This window comes from Hemicordylus capensis, chromosome 4 (genome assembly GCF_027244095.1).
Source record: "Hemicordylus capensis ecotype Gifberg chromosome 4, rHemCap1.1.pri, whole genome shotgun sequence".
Taxonomy (NCBI): Eukaryota; Metazoa; Chordata; class Lepidosauria; order Squamata; family Cordylidae; genus Hemicordylus; species Hemicordylus capensis.
This window is the reverse complement of record NC_069660.1, coordinates 301,110,453-301,130,516: the sequence shown is the minus strand read 5'-3', so window position 1 is coordinate 301,130,516 and position 20,064 is coordinate 301,110,453. Positions and strand designations below refer to the sequence as shown.

The window sequence follows — 20,064 nt, the reverse complement described above, 5'->3', positions numbered from 1 at the left end:
CATCCCCTGAGGGAAATATCTTACTGTGCTGCTCATACATCAAGTCTCCCATTCATATGCAACCAGGGCAGACCCTGCTTAGCTATGGGGACAAGTCATACTTACTACCACAAGACCAGCTCTCCTCTCCAAAGACCTAAACCTAAACTAAAGAACTACATAATGAATAGGTAAGGAGGGGGAGAGACATTTCCATCTGCTCTCTAGGAGGAAAGGAAGGATTGTGACTCAGCACAGGAAGTGTGGAAGAGTCAGATCAGGGGTCATAGAGGTAGAACAGTTAGGGAGATCCTTACTCACTATCTTTACTCCCAATGCCCCTGGCGGTCATTAGGATAGTTGGTGCAAAAGGTTGATGCACTGGAAGTCCATCTCCAACAGAGAGCTGCTGCCAGACTGTGAGGCAGTTCCCACGATCAGCGGAAACTGCCAGATGGAGTTAAGTGGGGAGAGCAGGCTTAGCCTGCTCTCCTCGCAGACGATCCTGCAGTTTGCCCTGGGCAGCCGGATTGGCTGCCCACACGACTGCCGGCTCCATTATGGAGCCGGCGGAAGCTTGTGAGTTCAGGGGCCGTGCAGCCCCTGGAAGTTCCAGCATGCTCTGTGTGAGTGTACAGAGCATGCTGGAGAGACCCTCAAGCAGGGAGGCTGCTTTTTAGCCTCCCGGTCAAGGATCTCCTCGTGAGTTACCATGGCATGGAGCCACGGCAACACACGCTCCGTTAACCCTGCTTAGCGGAGCGCTCACTCCGCTAACCTGGGCCAAGGGGAGGGGTAGTTGGGGCAGTTTGGCGGTCGTGAGAATCGCCTCAGTAAGGACAGTACTCAGCTAGATGGACCAATGGTCTGGCTTGGTATAAGGCAGCTCCCTATGATCCTAATTAGAGATGGGGCTGTAACTCAGTGGTAGAGCATCTGCTTAACTGCTTTGCATGCAGAAGGTTCCAAAATCAATTCCCGGCATCTCCAGGTAGGGCAAGGAAAGACTCCTGCCTGCAACCTTGGAGAGCCCCTGCCAGTCGGTGAGGACAATACTGAGCTAAAAGGACCATGGTCTGACTCAGTAGAAGGCAGCTCCCAACCTTCCTTGCCTCGATCTCCGCTTCAAGCCAGGAGAAGTGTGGTTTGAGGCTCCTGACACAGATTCCTTCTTCACTAGGTAAGAGCAGCTGTTTCTTTACTCTAGATTAGAGCATGTTCTGCTAGTTCAGGAATGGGAAGAAACAAACAGCTCTTCTGTTCTCTTGGTGGCCTTCAGAAGTCTCCCTCCATTAAAACAATATCAAGTCCAACCTGCAGCCGTTGCACACTGTTTCCAGTCAAGAGGCACAAAGTTAGTTTTCCTAAAATATCCTTGTGGGCGAGCAATGTGAAAACTCAAGAACGCCGTGGAGTGAAACATCAAAACAATCAAGCCCTTGTGTATCCAGAGCTCGCAACAGCTTTTTTTCTCCCTGGTGTGGCTTCAGACGGAGGAAAAGTATGCCCCCTTTTCTAACAGCCGTCTGTCAGTGTTATAGAAACATCTCTCCGAGAATAACATGTCAATGTTTGCCCATCCAGAGGTACAGGAAGGCTGGAGGAAATTTTACTGGAAATACAAACAAATGCATCTTTTCATGCATTTTTATGATGTCATGAGAACGTTGGCCCTTCATTACACAGTGTGTGTGTGTGGTGTGTGTGTGTGTGTGTGTACAAGTATGTGGTGTGTGCTGAACTGTACTTATTTGTAGCAGCAAAAAGAGGTTTAGGTTGTTTAAAAATCAATTTAGAATAGCCAATAAACATCAAGCTATTGCAGCCATGACCTCTGTGGGACTTGGTGGAACAGGGCAGCTTGGGTCTGTAGCTAAATTTGCAGTGTATATAATCCTACTGACATGACCCTGAATGAACCGAAAGCAAACACCACAGAAATCAGTTCTGTTTCCATCTTTGCCATAATGCCCCCCCAGCCTGCAAGGACCAGTCTTGTTTGCCATTTCATTTAGGATCCAGCACTGTTCTGCAATGATCATACTAAGCAGAACAAAATCAAGGGCAGTTGAAGACATTTTGCTGCCTGAGGTGAAGGACAATACGGTGGAGGACAAAATGAGGTGACATTTTCATGCCTGAGGTGAAAGTCAATATATTATACAGTGAAGGACAATATGAGGTGATGCCTGAGGTGAAGGACAACATATTACAAAGTGAAGGACAGGATGAGGTGCCATTTTTGTGTCTGAAGTAAAGGGCAATATGAGGTGAAGGACAACCCCTGAACAAAATATACTAGTTCTAGGACAGCCCACTGTCAAGTGATTAGGAAATAAAATTAAACATCCACAGAAGCAATTAAGCAAGACTGTAGGCAAGATCCAAAATGAGGTGGCAGTTTGCAGCCTGAGGTGAAGGGCAAAATGAGGTGATGTTTGCTGCTTGAGGTGAAGAACAATATGAAGTGAAGGACACCATGTGGGCAGATGCACCCATGATGGCAGGGCATAGTGCTTGCCACCCCCTGCACCCTTACTCATGCCCACACCTGAAGCAACTACCTCACCCTGCTGCATGGAAGGGCCGCCCCTGAACAAAATATACTAGTTCTAGGACAGCCCACTGGCAAGTGATTAGGAAATAAAATTAAACATCCACAGAAGCAATTAAACAAGACTGTAGGCAAGATCCAAATATTTGTGAGTCTGAGGTTTTGTGCTGACAGCTGTATTTTTGAGAGTGCACCATGAGTAGCAGAACAAAGTGAGACACTTCAGATCCAGACTGAGAAGCAGTCTCAAGGCAAGGGGCAAGGAAGCCTTGGGCAGGAAGGTTCACAGTGCAGCTCTTCTTTCTGCAGCACATCAAATACAAACAAACAAATAAATATTTAAAAAAAACAACCCAAGAATTTGTCTCTTGCATGCATCTTGTCCTCGTGAAACAGGAGTGTTTTCCGACCAGGAATGCAAATTATCCAGAAGAAACCCTCTGCTTAGAGTGTTGTTAAAGAAACCTACGAGAACTAATATTTTAAGGCTCCAGAGAGGTGTTCAGTCCCTGATGCAGGTCTCACAATCAATACTGTAGGCTAAGCCCGCTCTCCCCGCAGACGATCTCTGCAGGAGCCCTGGGCAGCCATATCGGCCACCCACACAATTGCCGGCTCCGTGATGGGGGCTGGGGGGAGCAGGGGCCGATTGACCCCTGCAAGCTCCAGCATGCCCTGCACAAGTGCGCAGGGCATACTGGCGAGACCCCCGGAGCCGGGAGGCAGTTTTTCGCCTCCCCTCTGGGGGTCTCCTCATGAGTAGCTGTGGCACGGAGCTGTGCCGTGGCTACTCACGCTCCGCAAACCCGGTCTAAGGGGCGGGCTACTTGCTGCTCAAGAACCACCGGGCTCGCAGCCAAGCCCGGTGGTTCTTACGGTTAGCAAAAATCGGGCTAGGCTCTCCTAGCCCAATTTTTGCTAATCGTGAGAATCGCCCCCCCTGAGTTGCAAGGATTAGTCCTTGGTAACCTACAGGGTCTAATCCCAGAACTTCATGAGCCTTACGAACAAGGGAACTGTTTTACTGCTGCTTCCCTTGTAAGCATGAAGTAGTCTTACGTCGGCTTAACTAAGACTCTATTCAGAAACAACTCCATTTTCTTCTTCTCCTCCCCCTCCCCTTTCCTTCTGACTCCCACGCTCTCTACAGGATCCCCCCTGGGATAAATTTCTAAAATAAAAGATGACTAGATAGGAACTGTATACCTTCCAAGATTTCACGCGTGAAAACAGGGACGTGCCTATTTTCGCCCATGGAAATAGTAGGGCTAGGAGTGGGTCGGGCTGGGCGCAGTGTCTGGCAGGGTCAACGCAAGGCTGCTCTGCGCTGGTGGGAAGGGTGGGGCAAGAAGGAGCTGCTGTGCAAGTTGCTTAACAACTAATGAGGTCATTCACACGCCCGGAGGGGCAGCAGCTACATCCGCAACTTTCCAGTCCTCTGCCACAGAGCCTGACAAGTTTTCGTCCTCGCACCTTAGGGGACTTTGCTGGCCAAACCAGATACAGTTCCTGTTGGCAATCCCTCTCCCCCCTCCCCCCCCGGTGCTATTTTAAAAGCTGCTCTGTGACCTTTTTTATTTCAAGCACCCGAGAGGGCCCGGGTTCGCCCTTCTCCCCGGGGGACCCTTGGAGTGAGGGATAAGATGAAGAAAATAGGGAGGGGTGGAGCTGGGGGCCCTCAGGAGCCTCTACTCAGTTATAGCTACACCTCTGAGTTTGGTTCCATCTTGGTTCAGGTAGAGCCTGTCCCTTTTATACAGGCTTTGCTTGCCCCAAAATGTATCCCAGTGACTAATGCCTCCTCCTGGCACCAGCGTCTTATCCACACATTGAGACCCGTCAGCTCCGCCTGTCTTGCAGGCCCTATGCGAGGAACGGTTAGCACTTCAGAGAAAGCTACCTGGGTAGCAGGCCCTGGACCTCATTATGCTACCTAGCAGCCTAAATGTGACTTGCAGGACCTCCTGACTGCATTTCTCAACATCATTGGTGCCAACGTGCACCACAACAGCTGACTGCTCCCCAGCACTGCCTATCTAGACATCAGGTGATGTCCGCAACCTTTGCACCAGGAAGGAAAGTACCGTGCAGTCTACATGCAGGTCAAAAACCCACCTCTCTGTGCCCCTAATGATCAAATTGCCCACTACTAGGAGGCCCCCAACTCCCAAAGGAATGTGTGAGAGGATATGAGAACATTACCCAAGGAAAGGGTCCCTTCTATAGGAGCATTCCCCTCTTCCTCAGACTGATGTCCTCCTTCCTTGAGTCCTCCATTCTCCATGACAACAAAGGCTCTGTCAGCCTGAGAGTGGGATGCCTCTATCATGTCCCTGAGGGTCTCACCCACATACCTCTTTGCCTTCCTGAGCTTCTCTAGGACTAAGGGAATGAACTTGTTCCCTGAGAGCCAGGAGCAATTTGCACCCATGACAGGAGAGGAGAGCTGGTCTTGTGGTAGCAAGCATGACTTGTCCCCTTAGCTAAGCAGGGTCCGCCCTGGTTGCATATGAAAGGGAGACTTGATGTGTGAGCACTGCAAGATATTCCCCTCAGGGGATGGAGCCACTCTGGGAAGAGCAGAAGGTTTCAAAGTTCCCTCCCTGGCTCCTCCAAGAAAGGGCTGAGAGAGAGAGTCTTGCCTGCAACCTTGGAGAAGTTGCTGCCAGTCTGTGAAGACAATACTGAGCTAGATAGACCAATGGTGTGACTCAGTTATGGCAGCTTCCTATGTTCCTATGTTCCCATGACTTCTGGCCCTCAGGCAGATAGTTATACATGCAACACTCTGTTTTATATTTGTTATTTTAAATTGTGTACACTGCCTAGAGGTACACATATCAGGTGGCATTTATTTATTTAACTAACAAATTTCTGCACTGCCCAAAACTCACGTCTCTGGGCGGTTTACAACAAAAATACAGTTAAAATAAAATTAAAACATTAAAACAATTCAAAACTCAAGGCATGTTAAAAGTATTAAAAGCTATTAAAAACTGAAAATCTAATTAGAATGAATAACTCAATGAATGAATTTTGGTGACTCAGGAACATTTGCCTATTTTTTAGTACCATGGATAACAAAACTGGGTTTCTTAGACCTATCTGTGGAGAAACTGCAGTCTGCAAATCCATGGATAATGAGAGGGCCTTCTATATTAGGGCTTACAGAGTGATGGCATATCTCCTGCACAGATTAAAGTCCCAGCACTTTAGTCCTTACAAATTAAGCACAGAGTCTCCCTCCATTCCCAGCAACTACAAGCTCTCTGAGAGTTCTCCTGCTTTTCCTTTGTCCACCAGCAACTCTTCACAAAAGCAGGTTATCTCCCCCACCCTCTCCAACTTCTTGTTATATGCAGTCCTTCCTTGCTTATTCTACACCTTTGCCTTTGATTGAATTTCTTACAGTCCTACCAGGGGACAGACCAGGAGTCTGTTCTTCAAAACAAAAGCGGAATCCTAGGATAGAATATGGGAAGAAATGTGTCTCTGAGCATGTACAGAGTACTCTCAATGACGACTGAATAACTCCAGTTTCTTGTCTTCTCACACACATAAAATGCAGGAGACTGCTTCTGAGCACATGCTTAGGCAGGCACAGGGTTTTACCAACAATCCATTCCTTCCACGATAACCCAGAACACCCACTCTCCTGTGTTTACTGTCCCTTTCTTCCTGCTGCTTTCAATAATCAAATAACAACATAAACAATTGTTCTGGACAACTTACCAGTACAGTGGCAAAAGGCATTCTTTATTTCGGAGCAAAATGTTCATTTTGATGTTTTATCAAAAGAATTTTTAAAAAGCCAAAGAAAGCCAAAGAAATCATTTCCCTTACCATGTGTTCCCTGTTTCTCTCTTCCTCCATCTTTTTATTACAGCTCCCCACAGAGGGTTGGAGAAGCAGAGAGAGCTAGCCAGCCATAAAGTAAAAGTAAAATGTTCCATCAAGTCGACTCCTGGTGCCCACAGAGCCCTGTGGTTTTCTTTGGTAGAATACAGGAGGGGTTTACCATTGTCTCCTCCCACGCATTATGAGATGATGCCTTTCAGCACCTTCCTATATCACTGCTACCTGATATAGTACCAGTGGGGATTCGAACCGGCAACCTTCTGCTTATTAGTCAAGCATTTCCCCGCTGCGCCACTTAAGGTAACTACTAAAAGCATCTAATTTGCATCTAACACCAACACTTTTAGAGGAAAGAGCAGAGACTGAAATAACCAGAAGGCATTTAAAATAAGTCATGTTATGCCAGTTTCTTTTATTTGCCTCCGTTCACATAACTCATAGTTATGTGATCAACAATTGTTGCTTCTGGCATCACAATATGGGCTGTCACCTTATATATATATATGGTGAGCCACCTAATGGTGCAGCGGGGAAATGACTTGATTAGCAAGCCAGGGGTTGCTGGTTCGAATCCCAGCTGGTATGTTTCCCGGACTATGGGAAACACCCATATCGGGCAGCAGTGATATAGGAAGATGCGGAAAGGCATCATCTCATACTGCATGGGAGATGGCAATGGTAAACCCCTCCTGTATTCTACCAAAGAAAACCACATGGCTCTGTGGTCGCCAGGAGTTGACACTGACTTGACAGCACACTATACCTTTACTTTATATATGAGGCTTGTTCTAGGTTTTGGCTTCAGTTTCCATAGTGCAAAAAGAAAAGAAGAGTACTTGCTTCTTGATGGGAGGGTGGGGTCTCCCCAGGGTAAGGGTCTGAAAAATGTGGCTGTCTCAGCTGAATCAGGGGAATTGGAGGATATGAAGTGGTGTAGCTTAGGAACATGAGAAGCTGCCTTATACCATTGGTCCATCTAGCTCAGTACGGTCTGCACTGCCTGGCAGTGGCACTCCAAGGTTTCAGGCTGGAGTCTTTCCCAACTTTACTTGGAGATGTTGCCAGGGAGTGAACCTGGGACCTTCTGAATGCAAAGCCGAAGTTCCACCACTTAGCTATGCCCCCATTTTCTCAGCAAATCCACCAGGGCAAGGCATGGGGAGGCTCCCCAACACCAAGGCTGGGTTCTCACGTAACAACAGCTAGTCCAGTTCCACTAACCTTGAGTCCCCAGTGAGGGCCACATGTGCGTGCTGCACATTTTGTGTCATGTAAATTCACCAACGTTGGGTTGCCAAGCAGAACTTCTTTCTGCCTCGAGACATCCACCACCCAACTTCAGATCTTGGTTATAGATGTCGGGTGGTGCAGGGAAGTGCTGCTTGGCAACCTGAGATTGGTGGGTTCAGACAACATGCAAGGTGTGGAACTTGTGGCTCATGCTGAGAGTGCCCAATTGCTGGGAACTGGAGGCCAATGAAGCCAGACGTGCTGCCATTACATGAAAACCTGCCCAACGGAACAGAGCTCTTTCCCATTATGTGTGTAAACCCTCCCAGGATTTTCATGGCCAGTGGGGAGCATGCTTGCTTTTAACAGGAGAAAAGAAGAGATGTTGGTGTAGTGGTTAGAGCATTGGACTGGGACTGGGGGACCCAATCCTCACTCAGCCATGAAACTCACTGAGTGACTCTGAACCAGTCACTTACCTCTCAGCCTGCCTTTCCTCACAGGGTTGTTGTGAGGATAAACATACATTTATTTATTTATCATGTTTTTATGCTGCCTGATATGTACTTCTCTAGGCAGTGTACAAAATTTAAAATATTTAAAAGTCACAGATTAAAATACACGACACAATAAAAACAATAGAATAAAATAGATATTAAAACAAGGTTTTAAAATTATTAAAATTAATTCTAATTAAAAGCCTGTGAAAACAGAGTCTCTTAAGTGTCTTCCTGAAAACGAACAGAGAAGGAGATGCTCTTATTTCAGCAGGGAGCATATTCCAAAGCCCTGGGGCAGCCACAGAGAAGGCCCAGTCCCACCTTGCCACCAAATGAGCCGGTGTCAGCTGTAACTGGACCTCTCCAGAAGATCGTAACAGGTGGCAGGGTTTATGACACTCTCTTATAGAGCCTGGACCCAAGCCGTTGAGAGCTTTATAGGTCATAACCAGCAGTACATAAACCATGTAATTTTCCAGATCCTACCTGAACTTGTAGGGCAACCAATGCAAAACCATGGGAACAGGATGGCAGAGTAGATCCCCCATCTGCACAACGATCTTGCCCTGTACATGTGGTGGCCTCAAACAGTGGGCTCTGAGCTCCTCAGAGAAAGAGCAACAGGATATAAATGTAAAAATCAAGAGATAAGAAAAATATGTCTAATTTCTCACCATGAAGTGATGTTCATCTAACACAGTTCCTGTGAGCTACAGGGTCCACAGAACGTATTGATGGCCATTGCTCAGTGCAGAGATTCTTAACGTTGAGTCCCCAGAAGTTATTGGACTTCAACTCCCATAATCCCCAGCCCTAGTGGCCTTGGTTGGGGAGTATGGGAGTTGATGAAGACCAATAACATCTGGGGACCCAAACGTTGAGAAACTCTGGCTCAGTGGGTGAAGGATAATGTATAACAAAGGGGTCTGCCTTGTTAAAATCCTTCTTTGAAACACCTGCTTGCTGTTGTTTCTTCCTCTGCTGTTAAGGGAGAAGCTGATTCTCTTACAGATACAGTCCTGCAGCTGCTGGAACTACTCCTTAATCCCAGGACAACCCAGAGGTCTTTTTTTACAGGCTTGACGCCAACATTCATTTATCTTTCATATATTTGTCATAAAAAGAATATGATTTGGTTCACTTTAACATCGCCTCTTGTCAGCAGCACTAGCTTCATTGTGTTACTACTGTCTAGATTTTAAAAAACAATCTCTTATACATTGGCATTCACTTCTGATCTCTTCTTGGCTTGTACTGAGAAGGATCTTTTTTCTCCCCCTTCTTTTTCTAACCCTTAGATTCCCATCAAAATCCGACTTGAGCAGTGCAGCCCACTCATATCTCATTCAATGCAGGGATTCTCGATATAAGGTCCTCAGAGGTTGTTGGACTACAACTTCCATCATCCCCTGCCACAAGGGCCTTTAGCCATTGTGACTGATGATTATGGGAGTTGTAGTCCAACCACCTCTGGGTTGCCTTTAGTCATTGCGGATGTGGATGAAGGGAGTTGTAATCCAACCACCTCGGGGTTGCCTTTGGCCATTGTGGTTGGGGATGATGGAAGCTGTAGTCCATCCGCCTCTGGGGTGCCAGTGCTGAGAACCCCTGGGATACCAGCTTGCAATATTCATGATTGCAGGCACTGATTGTGTTTCAGAATGGGAGTAGATTCATGGGGTTGTTATGTGCATGAAGATGACATGCTTAAATTGCTCTCAGGGTAGATGAGGGTTACGGTGATTAATCAAACATCCGGGAGAGACAGCATTAATCACTTGACTCAGCAAACAGCTGGGATGTCTTGGAAATGCCTGAGTCTTGGCAGAGCAAGTCACTGTGAAGAAAAAGAGCAAAGCAGAGAGTGCGATGATGCAATTGAGCAAGAAGACCTGCTTGCAGGAGGCAATGTTCTTGAGGGGATCCCTGCCAGGAGTGGCCCATCCACTAGGCAGACCTAGGCCGTTGCCTAGGGCACCAGTTCTTGGGGGACAAGAATAATGGAGGGTGTATCGCTTCACGTTCCAGAATATAGGACAGCCAGTTATTCTTTCTCTCCCTCTCATGTTGCATCCCTGAAGTACTGCACATGGGTGTAAGGATCTAACGTGTAATACTTCATCGTGCTCCCCAAAGGGCCTGTACGTTCTGCACCCCACAATACATAGGCCTTTTTGCTCATTGAACCTCATCCCCCAATAAACATCTAGTCTCATAAGCTGAACTCCCTCTCTTAAATAGAATTGCCTGCCTCAGCATTCATTTCCAAAAAGAAATGGCCTCAGGCTGGATTTCCAAATTAGCAGCAGCATCTTCTCATCTCTGAAGTGTCAGAGGTTTGTCCCCATGATACACTGAAAACTCTCTCCCACTATATCCTCAAACCAGCTTGAGCTAATAGTTCATTGGTCATCCACACGGGCTGGTCACTCGACCCCACGAAAGAACAGCCTGCACAGCTCAAGTGAAACCCAGGGCTCCACACTTGGTTGGTGCAGGGGTACCAAAGCCGAACTTTGTCTAGGGCACCAAAAACCCTAGGGCCAGCCTGGATCCCTGCCATTCCAACAAGGACCCTAGAGAGCCATAATCAGATACATTTCTATAGCTATCCAGACAATATTAAAATTTGGTTAAAATTTTGGTCAGAATGTACATGAAATGTACACAAATGTATGCATTTGGATGTACACAAATTTTAACCCATGGGGTACAGGGTTCTGTTGTTTCTTAGGTGTTCTGAGTGTAGATTCTATGATAGCAAATGAGATTTTCAATGAGACACCATGAATCCACTCTCATTTGCTATCATAGAATCTACACTTAGAACATCTAAGAAACAACAGAACCCTGTACCCCATGGGTTAGAAACCCATGGGGGTGGTTGGCACCCTATGTGCACTACACCACCACTCGCTTTGGGCCACCCCAGCACCCCCCAAGTGCACTTATGGGGCTGCTGAAACCTCCATTATACCTTACGAGGAAAAACCTTAAAGACGCGTAAACTTCAACAATTCACTAAAAATCATCCCTCTGCCCAAATCCTTTGAAAAAAAATCTGGTAGCTTCCTTGCCCTTATCTTGCACTACCACCAACCCCACGCCACTCTGGGCCACCCCTTTCCCCCTGACGTGAAATGATACACCCTCCATTATACCTAATGGGAAAAAACCTTAAAGACGTGTAAACTTCAACAATTCACCAAAAATCAGCCCTTTGCCCAATCACTCTGCAATTGGGGTGGTAGCCTCCACCAATTAGGCACTACCATCCCATCCCACTCTTCTGCCCCAGATCCCACTTTATGCCCCCAATCTGCCCCAAAGACACTAAAACTTCAGAAATTCACCAAAAATCAGCCCTCTGCCCAATCCCTCTGCAATTGGGGTGGTAGCCTCCACCCATTAGGAACTACCACCCCAACCCACTCTTTTGGCCCTGGGACCCGAAAATCGAGTAGACATCACATCTGACCTTTTTGCATTGAAGTCAATGGGAGGCAAAAAGGCGTGAAATTCAAATTGATGTCATTGCTCAGTATGGAGGGGGAAGAAGAAGGCATTTATTGGCCACAAAATGGAGGGCCAAAACAACAGATAATTCGGAGCTGAAATGGGGGTGTTTTGTTTCGGCTCCGAAAAATTTTGGGGGCCAAAATTTGTGATTCGATTCGGATCTGAATCACCCGAAATTGGCCGTTTCGGGTACAGATCCTTCTGTACCCGAAACATTTCACACATCCCTAGTTTATGGGCAGGCCACTTCAACACACACACAAAGTATTTCTGGAGCTAACTCACTCTCATTACAGCAGAAGTGAACAGGATCTCAGGGGCAACAGCTTATAAATTATAAGCATGGAAACTGATTTAAGGTTAAATTAATCTAATTTATTTAGAAGTATACGATGACAGGAAAGACCTTTAAATGGTGGGCAGAGAGAGACCTATAGAAGCATTCTGGGGAGGATGGGGAGAGAGGATGGGGAGGAGGAGGAGGAGGTCACACACCCATCCCCAGAAGTTCCTGAGTACACCCTATCAATTGAGGTCATAGGGCAGAGATATACAGGAAAGAGAAGGATAGACTACGCTCAATGCCCCAGTGGTCATTAGGGTTATTGGTGCAAAAGGTCGATGTCATCTGGAGCTGGATCTCCAACATCTTTTAGAATGTGAGCCGTTTGGGGACAGGTGATCATCTTATTCTTATTCTTTTTATGTAAAGTGTTTTGAGAACTTTCCCATTTTAAAAGTGGTATGTTATTATTAATAAAATATTGGGTAAAATTGTGGGGGCGTGGGGGGGTACTCATTGGTTACCTGCAGCAGTGAGGTTTCTTATCTTTCATATTTAAAAGAACTTTTTTGGCAAACAATAAAAAACAGCAACACAGCTCCTCCCAGAAACTGATTTTATCCCCAGAACATTGTGGGTATAGGATTGTCCTGGGGCATTCTGAGGGGAAAGTGGTGATCAGAGGAGGTGAAACCCACAGAAAAAATAGTGGCTTGGTTTTTCACCCACAGGTGGGGGAAAAGTATAGAAACAAGCCACTGTTGTCACCAAGGGCCAGCCCCTCCCTTGAAAAGCTCCATCCACTTTGTAGAGTTTCTCCCCCACCCCATGAATAATTGCAAAAATGCAACCAACACATCCGCTGTTTGAGAATGAGGTGCAGAATTTGGAGGGGCTTTTTCACCCAGGTAAACATAGGAACATAGGAAGCTGCCATATACTGAGTCAGACCATTGGTCTATCTAGCTCAGTCTTGTCTTCACAGACTGGCAGCAGCTTCTCCAAGGTTGCAGGCAGGAATCTCTCTCAGCCCTATCTTGGAGAAGCCAGGGAGGGAACTTGAAACCTTCTGCTCTTCCCAGAGCGGCTTCATCCCCTGAGGGGAATATCTTACAGTGCTCACACATCTAGTCTCCCTTTCATATTCAACCAGGGCAGACCCTGCTTAGCTCAGGGGACAAGTCATGCTTGCCACCACAAGACCAGCCCTCTTGAACTGTTAGGATGGTGGTAGTGGCAAGAGAGAAAGAAAGGCTAGAAGTGTCACCTTCACCAGCCTCCTGACATACTGAAAGGAGCCTCAAACTGGGGACTTCACACTCAAGAAAAGCCTCAGTTGTCTGAGAGCAGAGCCAAAAACAAAGGTTAGCAGCAAGAGTCATGGCCCTTGCCGTGTGCTGTCCTAGACTCACCCCCTGCACCCCCTGGGCAGACTGTCTTGGTTCTGGAACCTCATTGCTCTTTTCCTGGGAGGTGAGGTGTGACTTGGTGTGCACCCTGGGACCAGTAGTGCAATGGATAAGACATCTGACTCTGGATCAGAAGACTGCAGGTTCAACTACTGCCTGGCTTCCTTTTGTGGTTGTAGACTGAGAGTGGCTTGAGAATGCTGGCTCTTTTCTGAATGATGTTGGGTCTCGCTTCCTGGGAGGGGGCAGGCAATAATGCTGGCTCTGTGGCACCATGGGCAGCATGTTGGACTCCTAGCCGGCCCAAACACCACTTTCCCTGGGGGCCCTCTCCAGCTGTTCAAAGGCTGTGCTTCCAAATCCCACAAGAGTCCATTTTTGAACTGCAGAAGCCTGGCTGGTACCCTTTTGATGGTAGTGCCTAGAACAAAGGGCAAAAATATTTCAGAGGCACCAGCTTCACCAGCCTCGAATCGGAAACCACATGTACGATGAAAGCCTCAACTGCCTGACTGTAGAATCCAGAAGAAGGAGTTGTGGCACACAAGGACCAAGCAGTGAAGGAATATTAATAGTTTAATGAAATCGGTATTATGTACAGAAAGGCAAGTTCAGGCTGCTTTCTAGCTGCTTGTTGTTACCCCGCCTGCCTCTAGTCCAGGACTGGACTAAGAACTAACTAAAGCACCACTCAAGAACTGGCCTTGATCAAGGAATGGTTTAACCCAAAACACCACACCTGGCAGAGCCACTTAGCAAGGAGGAAAGCAAAGGCCAACAGCAAGAGTCACAAGGCTTCTTCATATGCTAAGACTCCCTGCACCTTCGGGGTGTTCTGTCTTGATTCTGGAGCCTCATTGCTTTTTTCCTGAGAGGTGAGATGTGACTTGGGGAGAGGAGAGCATCACCGGGCCAGTGGCGCAATGGATAACGCGTCTGACTACGGATCAGAAGACTGCAGGTTCGATTCCTGCCTGGCTCGCTGCTTCCTTTTGTAGCTGGAAAGAGCTGTTTGACCTGAAAGCCAACTCTCTCTTCTGAACAATGCAGGTGCCAAAGGTCTGGCTCTGTCATGCTATGGAGAACGCACTGGAACCCTAGTTGACCTGAGTACTGCTCTTTCATGTGGCCTCTCTAGGTACAGTATTCAATAGGGATTTGTGAACAGGTTTAGAACTGAACCTGTTCAACATTGAACTGGTTCTGTTCGGCGGTTCGATATTGAACGGAACCCAGCCTCCGCAGGTTCAATTCGGCATCTAATTGAACCCTCCGACCTGTTCGGGGGGGGGGAGTCGAGCGAGAGAGAGAGAAACTTTCCCCCTCAGGGGGGCTTCTCCAAGGCAGTGGGGGTCTCTGGAGGTTTCCCCTCCTCCTGACGGCCTCCATTACTGCCAAAATCACCCGGTTCAGGTGGTCTTTGGTCTGTTCCTGCCCTCTGTCGCAGCAGCCATTTTGGAGGCCGCTGCAAATGCCCAATGGGCCCCTGCATGGCAGGGTCATGACTCAGGCCACACAGATGCCCATTGGGCATCTGCTGGCCATCTGAACTCAGGACCTCTCAGAGAACTAGGCAGGACTGGATGGGCCACTTCTAGCTTTTGAGGCCCCCTAGCCAAAATGAAAAAGAAAAATGATGACACATGAACACAAAATGAGGCACCAAAATACATAATTTTAATATTTTTTAATTTAACAAATGGTTTTCTAGGCTTTTTCCATGCCAAAAAAATTAAGTGTCTACATTTCAAGCCCCCTTTGAGCTTGAGACCCAGGCCAAATAGCTGTCCTGCCCCCTCCCCCACTCTTTTGACCTTGTCTGAACCAACCCACGAGATCCTTCAGGGAAAGAAAATGTGAGCCTGCAGGATTGTGTGGAGGCAGAGGAAGCTCTTGCTTCCAGCTTGCACACAGAGAAGTCATTCGCACAATCCAAAACTGTGTTCAACCCTGGTTTGGGAGCTGTGTGCACTCCCAATTTTCAGTTGTGTGGAAGCATGGTGGTAAGCTTAAAAAAATCCTCAAAGTATCCTGCAATGGGGCAGGCGGCTTGCCTGGCTCTCTGGTGCAAGCAGGGAGACCCTGCTGGACTCCTAATCGGCCTGAGCACCACTTTCTTGGGGGCCCTCTTCAGGTAGTCAAAGCCTGTGGTTCACATTCCACCAGAGTCAGTTTTAGCCTGCCGGGCATGGTTGGTGTATTTTGCACTCTCAGGTTGACAGTGGTGACTAGAGCAAAAGGCAAAACAACAACAACCACCCCAGTGATGCCAGCTTTGTCAGTTTCCTGGGACTGATGAAGAAAGTTTCAAACTGGGAACTTTACACGTGAGAAAAGCCTCAATGCCTGACAGAGCCACACAGCCATGGCAGAAGCAACAACCAATGGCAAGAGTCACAAGGCTTCTTCGTATGCTGTCCAAGACACCCTAAACTCTGTGGAGGGACGGTCTTGGTTCTGGAGCCTTGTTCCTTTTTTCCTGGGAGGTGAGGTGTGGCCTGAGCAGAAGCAGGCAACCTGGGCCAGTGGCGCAATGGAGAATGCATCTGACTACAGATCAGAAGGCTGCAGGTTCAACTCCTGCCTGGCTCACGGCTTCCTTTTGTGGCTGCGAAGGGCTGCTCGAGCACACTGCTGCCCACCCGCTAGGCCAGCTCTCTTTTCTGCTGTCACAGCTACAGGTGCCCAAGGGGTCTCCCTGTGAGGCAGGAAACAACCTGGTTGGCTCTGTGGCACAATGGAGAGTGTACTGGACTCCTAGTTGGCCAGAGCTCCACTTTCCCAGGAGGTCCACTCCAGCTGAAGACAGGGGTTTCCATTCCACCCAACTGAGCCTGCAGACGCATGGCCCCTTTTGAACTGCCGGACTGACAGGAGCCGATACTGCAAAAGGCAGAAATATTTCAGAGGCACCAGTTTCCGAAGGGAGCCTTGAGCCGGGAACCCCACGCATAAGGAAAGCTTCAACTGCCTGGCGGAGCCACACAGTAAGGATGAAAGCAAAAGCCGGTGGCCAGAATTACAAGGTCTCTTTGTGTGCTGTCCAAGACACCTTGCCCCCTCTGGTTGGTTTGTCTTGGTTCTGGAGCCTTGTTCCTCTTTTCCTGGGAGGTGATGTATGGTTTGGGAAGAGGAAAGTTCCATAGCACCAGTGGCGCAATGGATAACGTATCTGACTACAGATCAGAAGGCTGCAGGTTCAACTCCTGCCTGGCTAGCTGCTTCTTTTTTTAGTGGGGGAGGCCTGCTCAAGCATACCGGCCCCTCAGAGTCGGCTCACTCTTCTGACCGGTGCTGTCATCACAATCTTGCCAAATTTATCTCATATTAAGCAATGGTGCCAAAGTGATTAAGCAGATTAAGCCTGAAGAGGTACTAGAAAGAATGCTTATTTTATAGATGGGAAATACTGATATCATGAGTTTCTAGTCCAAACGACATGCATCGCAGAGAACTGAACACTCATGCAAAACAGAACAAATGAGCACAAGCCCAACCTGAAATGTGGTGAACCTGTAATTAAGAATATTTAATACCCATGCAATGCATTGGCCTTTCCCTGAAGCAGGTAATAGGCCTATTATAATGGGATCAGTTTCCACACAAGTACCTTTCAGTGATGCTCAATTAGGAGAGCAAATAACACCAGTTAAGTTTTCATTTTAAAATCTACCGGATCGATAGTCTTACACCAAGGGTATGGAAACAGGTTTGAATCAGAACTGGTTCGATATCAAACCAGTTTGGTTCACACGTTCAGGGTCGAACTGAACCACCCCCGGTTCAGCTTGACCCCAGACCGAACACACCCCGCCCTGTGCAGGGGTTCGTCAAAAAAACAAACAAACAAATATCTATATTTTTAAGGTATCCCCTTGGGGGGTGGTGGTTCTCCAAGGTAGCAGAGGGGTCCACAGAGGTTCTCCCTCCCCCACATGCCTTCCTTTATGCAAAAACTGCCCAGTTTGGGTAATTCAACCCTCTCCAACCCTTTCCGGGCCTATTCCGCAGCATGGTGGCCATTTTGGAGGCTGCCGTGCATGCACAGTGGCACCCTGCATGGTTGAGTCATGACCACGCGGCCCCATTTGGGAACTAAACCAAACTGACGTCAGATGTAGGGGCCGTGGCTAAATGTTCCCAAGCGTCTGACATCAGGGAGTGGTGTTAGGGGGGCCGCGGCGGTAGCCAAACCCGGGCTGCTACTGACCCCGCTCCGCACCTGAAGGAGGGGGAAACTATTAATGGAAACCAGGACTTAAAGCCCACACTTAGAACAGAAGCTGATTAATTCAAGGGCAACTAATAACACCCCAGGTGTTCTGAACAGAAAACAATAAAAAGGGTAGAAACTGCAAGAAGAAAGCTACCAATTAGTGTTGTTGGGGATCTTTTCTGAACCGGACTACTGAGTAAGACTAGTAGGATTAGTGAGACAGAAGATCTTTGGCCCTGGGGGACGGCATTATTAGATGATACAGTGCTATGTTAATTGCGATGTGGTGCCCCCATTTTAATTCTGCTTCCAGCGGATTGGGGAAAAGCAATACCTCAGCAGTCCTAAAGCAGTCTAGTGCGGAAGCAACCAAGATGAAAGACATGACCAGCCCAGGTGAGAGGCTTGAAGAAGTAAGCAGGGAAGCCTGGAAGTTAGAAGCTTCCCCTCCATCACCAGTTTTAAACAAAATTATGAGGATTTCATTACATTATTATCCTGGGGAAAAGTGTAAGGCATGAATCTTATATCTATTTCCAAAAGAGCTGGAAATATTCTGATCCTTATCAAAGCATAATTGCAACTCCTGTGGCTGATAGGTACCAGCAGACCCCGGTTAGCCTGCAAATGTATGTATTTATTTATTTGTTTAAAACATTCATACCCCATCCCTCCAGTACACTACTGCTCAGCGCAGCTCACAGCATTAATAAAATAAAAGGTGCAATAAAAGATTAATAAAGTTAAACAAGTTTAATGACCAGGCTAAAACGACATTTAAAATTACATTTTTTAAAAAAAATGTTTCAAATTAAAAGTTACTAATAAAAAGCTGAAAACTGAGAACTATAAAAACTAAGGAACCTACCAGATATAAGCAGCAGATAAAACATTTAAAGGCCTCTTTTAAAAGATGTCTTTTTAATTTTTTTAAAAAAACACTGAGGGAGGGCGTTCCAAAGCCGAGGGGCCACAACTGAAATGGCCCTGGCTCTAGTCCCCACCAACCGGACCTCTGTTAGTGGCGGGACCATGAGCAGGGTCTGAGATGCTGAGCAGAGGGCCCTGGCAGGTTCATATGGGCAAATGTGGTCCAACAAATGTGGCCACCAGCACCTTGAATCAAGCCTGGAAGTGAACTGGTAACCAATGAAGCTGCTGCAGGATGGGTGTGACACTCATGAGGTGACTTGCGCCAACAAGCATCCTTGCAGGAGCATGTCTGGACCAGCTGAAGCTTCTGAACTGTCTTCAAGGGCAGCCCCATGTAGAGCGCATTTGCAGTCATCCAGTCTGGATGTTACCAAAGCATGAGTGACTGAGGCCAGATGCAACTTCTCCAAGTAGGGTCGCAGCTGGCGTACCAGCTGTAGCTGGTAAAAAGCACTTCTAGACACTACTGTCACCTGTGCCTCCAAGGACAGCGTCGGGTCCAGAAACACCCCCAAGCTACGGACTTTGTCTTTCAGACAGAGAGTGACCCCATCCAAGATCAGATTTACTTTGCTGCTTGGATGATCAGTTTTTACCAATTCAGAGCACTTTCATCTTATTTAGATTAAGTTTCAGCTTGTTTGCCCCCATCCGGTGCAGAACAGCCTCCAAACCCTGGTTCAGAGCACCCACTGCCATATTCACAGACACCAGTTTCACAAAAATCTGACCCAAAATATCCCCCTAAGGGGACAGAAGACCCCAAACTGTCCCAATGTAACTCAATGGAGCAGAGTGTTTGTGGGCTCTCTCTCAGAGGGCACTCAGCAGAATCCAGAGGGGTGGAGCTAATGGAACTTGATAGCAGGGAGGGGAAAGAGGACTTGAACAAAAAGAGTGGGAAATTTCTCAGCTTAAAAAATACTCCCTCAAAACAATCACAACCCCTCCTGCTTCTGAGGGTGGTAACGTGTCTAAAACCTTAGTTTTCTCACCATCCATTTCACAGCTTTGTGTTTTTTGGGGGAAGAGGTTTGGTACCTTTAAGCCCTTGGTGTGGGAGGTCACCCCCAATATAAAAATAACTGCATATGAAATATCTCTTGAGGAATAATGGAGAAAGTTGCACACTGAATATGTTGATCTGATGTTGATCTGGAATCAGGAGGGAAAAGCCCTCCTACCATGCAGGAGGCTAGGTGATGATCACTGCCGGTGCTTGTCCTACCTATTCAGTTTTCACTCATGTGAACGAGCCTATAGTCACACAATAAATTCACAACATTCACCTTTTAAAAACAACAAACACCAGGGATATACTGCAACATTCTGTTATGGGTCCATACTGGTAAAATGCTATTCCCTGCATGATCTCTTCATCATTTCAATTTACTGGAGTATGATTGAGTCCAAAGGAAAATTCTGGGAGTCTTTTATGCTTCCAAGACAGATTTTTTAGCCACTTGGGGAGCAAATATCTTTGGAAGCCGAACCTATTTGATTTGGGAGATCACTTCCCGCCTCCTTGTTTCACAGAGTTCCCTTTTCCTGGCAGGGATGGGGTTGTCAATTCCCAGTGACGA

At 47.3% G+C, this 20,064-nt stretch overlaps 3 non-coding genes across 3 annotated transcripts; all 3 read left to right on the top strand.

Annotated features, from left to right (window-relative positions):
- The first annotated feature begins 14,241 nt into the window (after positions 1–14,241).
- TRNAR-ACG (transfer RNA arginine (anticodon ACG)) lies at positions 14,242–14,314 on the top strand. Its single transcript has one exon. It is a non-coding gene; the product is annotated as a tRNA-Arg (tRNA).
- Positions 14,315–15,851: 1,537 nt separating this feature from the next.
- Positions 15,852–15,924, top strand: TRNAC-ACA (transfer RNA cysteine (anticodon ACA)). Its single transcript has one exon. It is a non-coding gene; the product is annotated as a tRNA-Cys (tRNA).
- A 551-nt stretch (positions 15,925–16,475) lies between these two features.
- TRNAC-ACA (transfer RNA cysteine (anticodon ACA)) lies at positions 16,476–16,550 on the top strand. Its single transcript has one exon. It is a non-coding gene; the product is annotated as a tRNA-Cys (tRNA).
- The last annotated feature ends 3,514 nt before the right edge of the window (positions 16,551–20,064 follow it).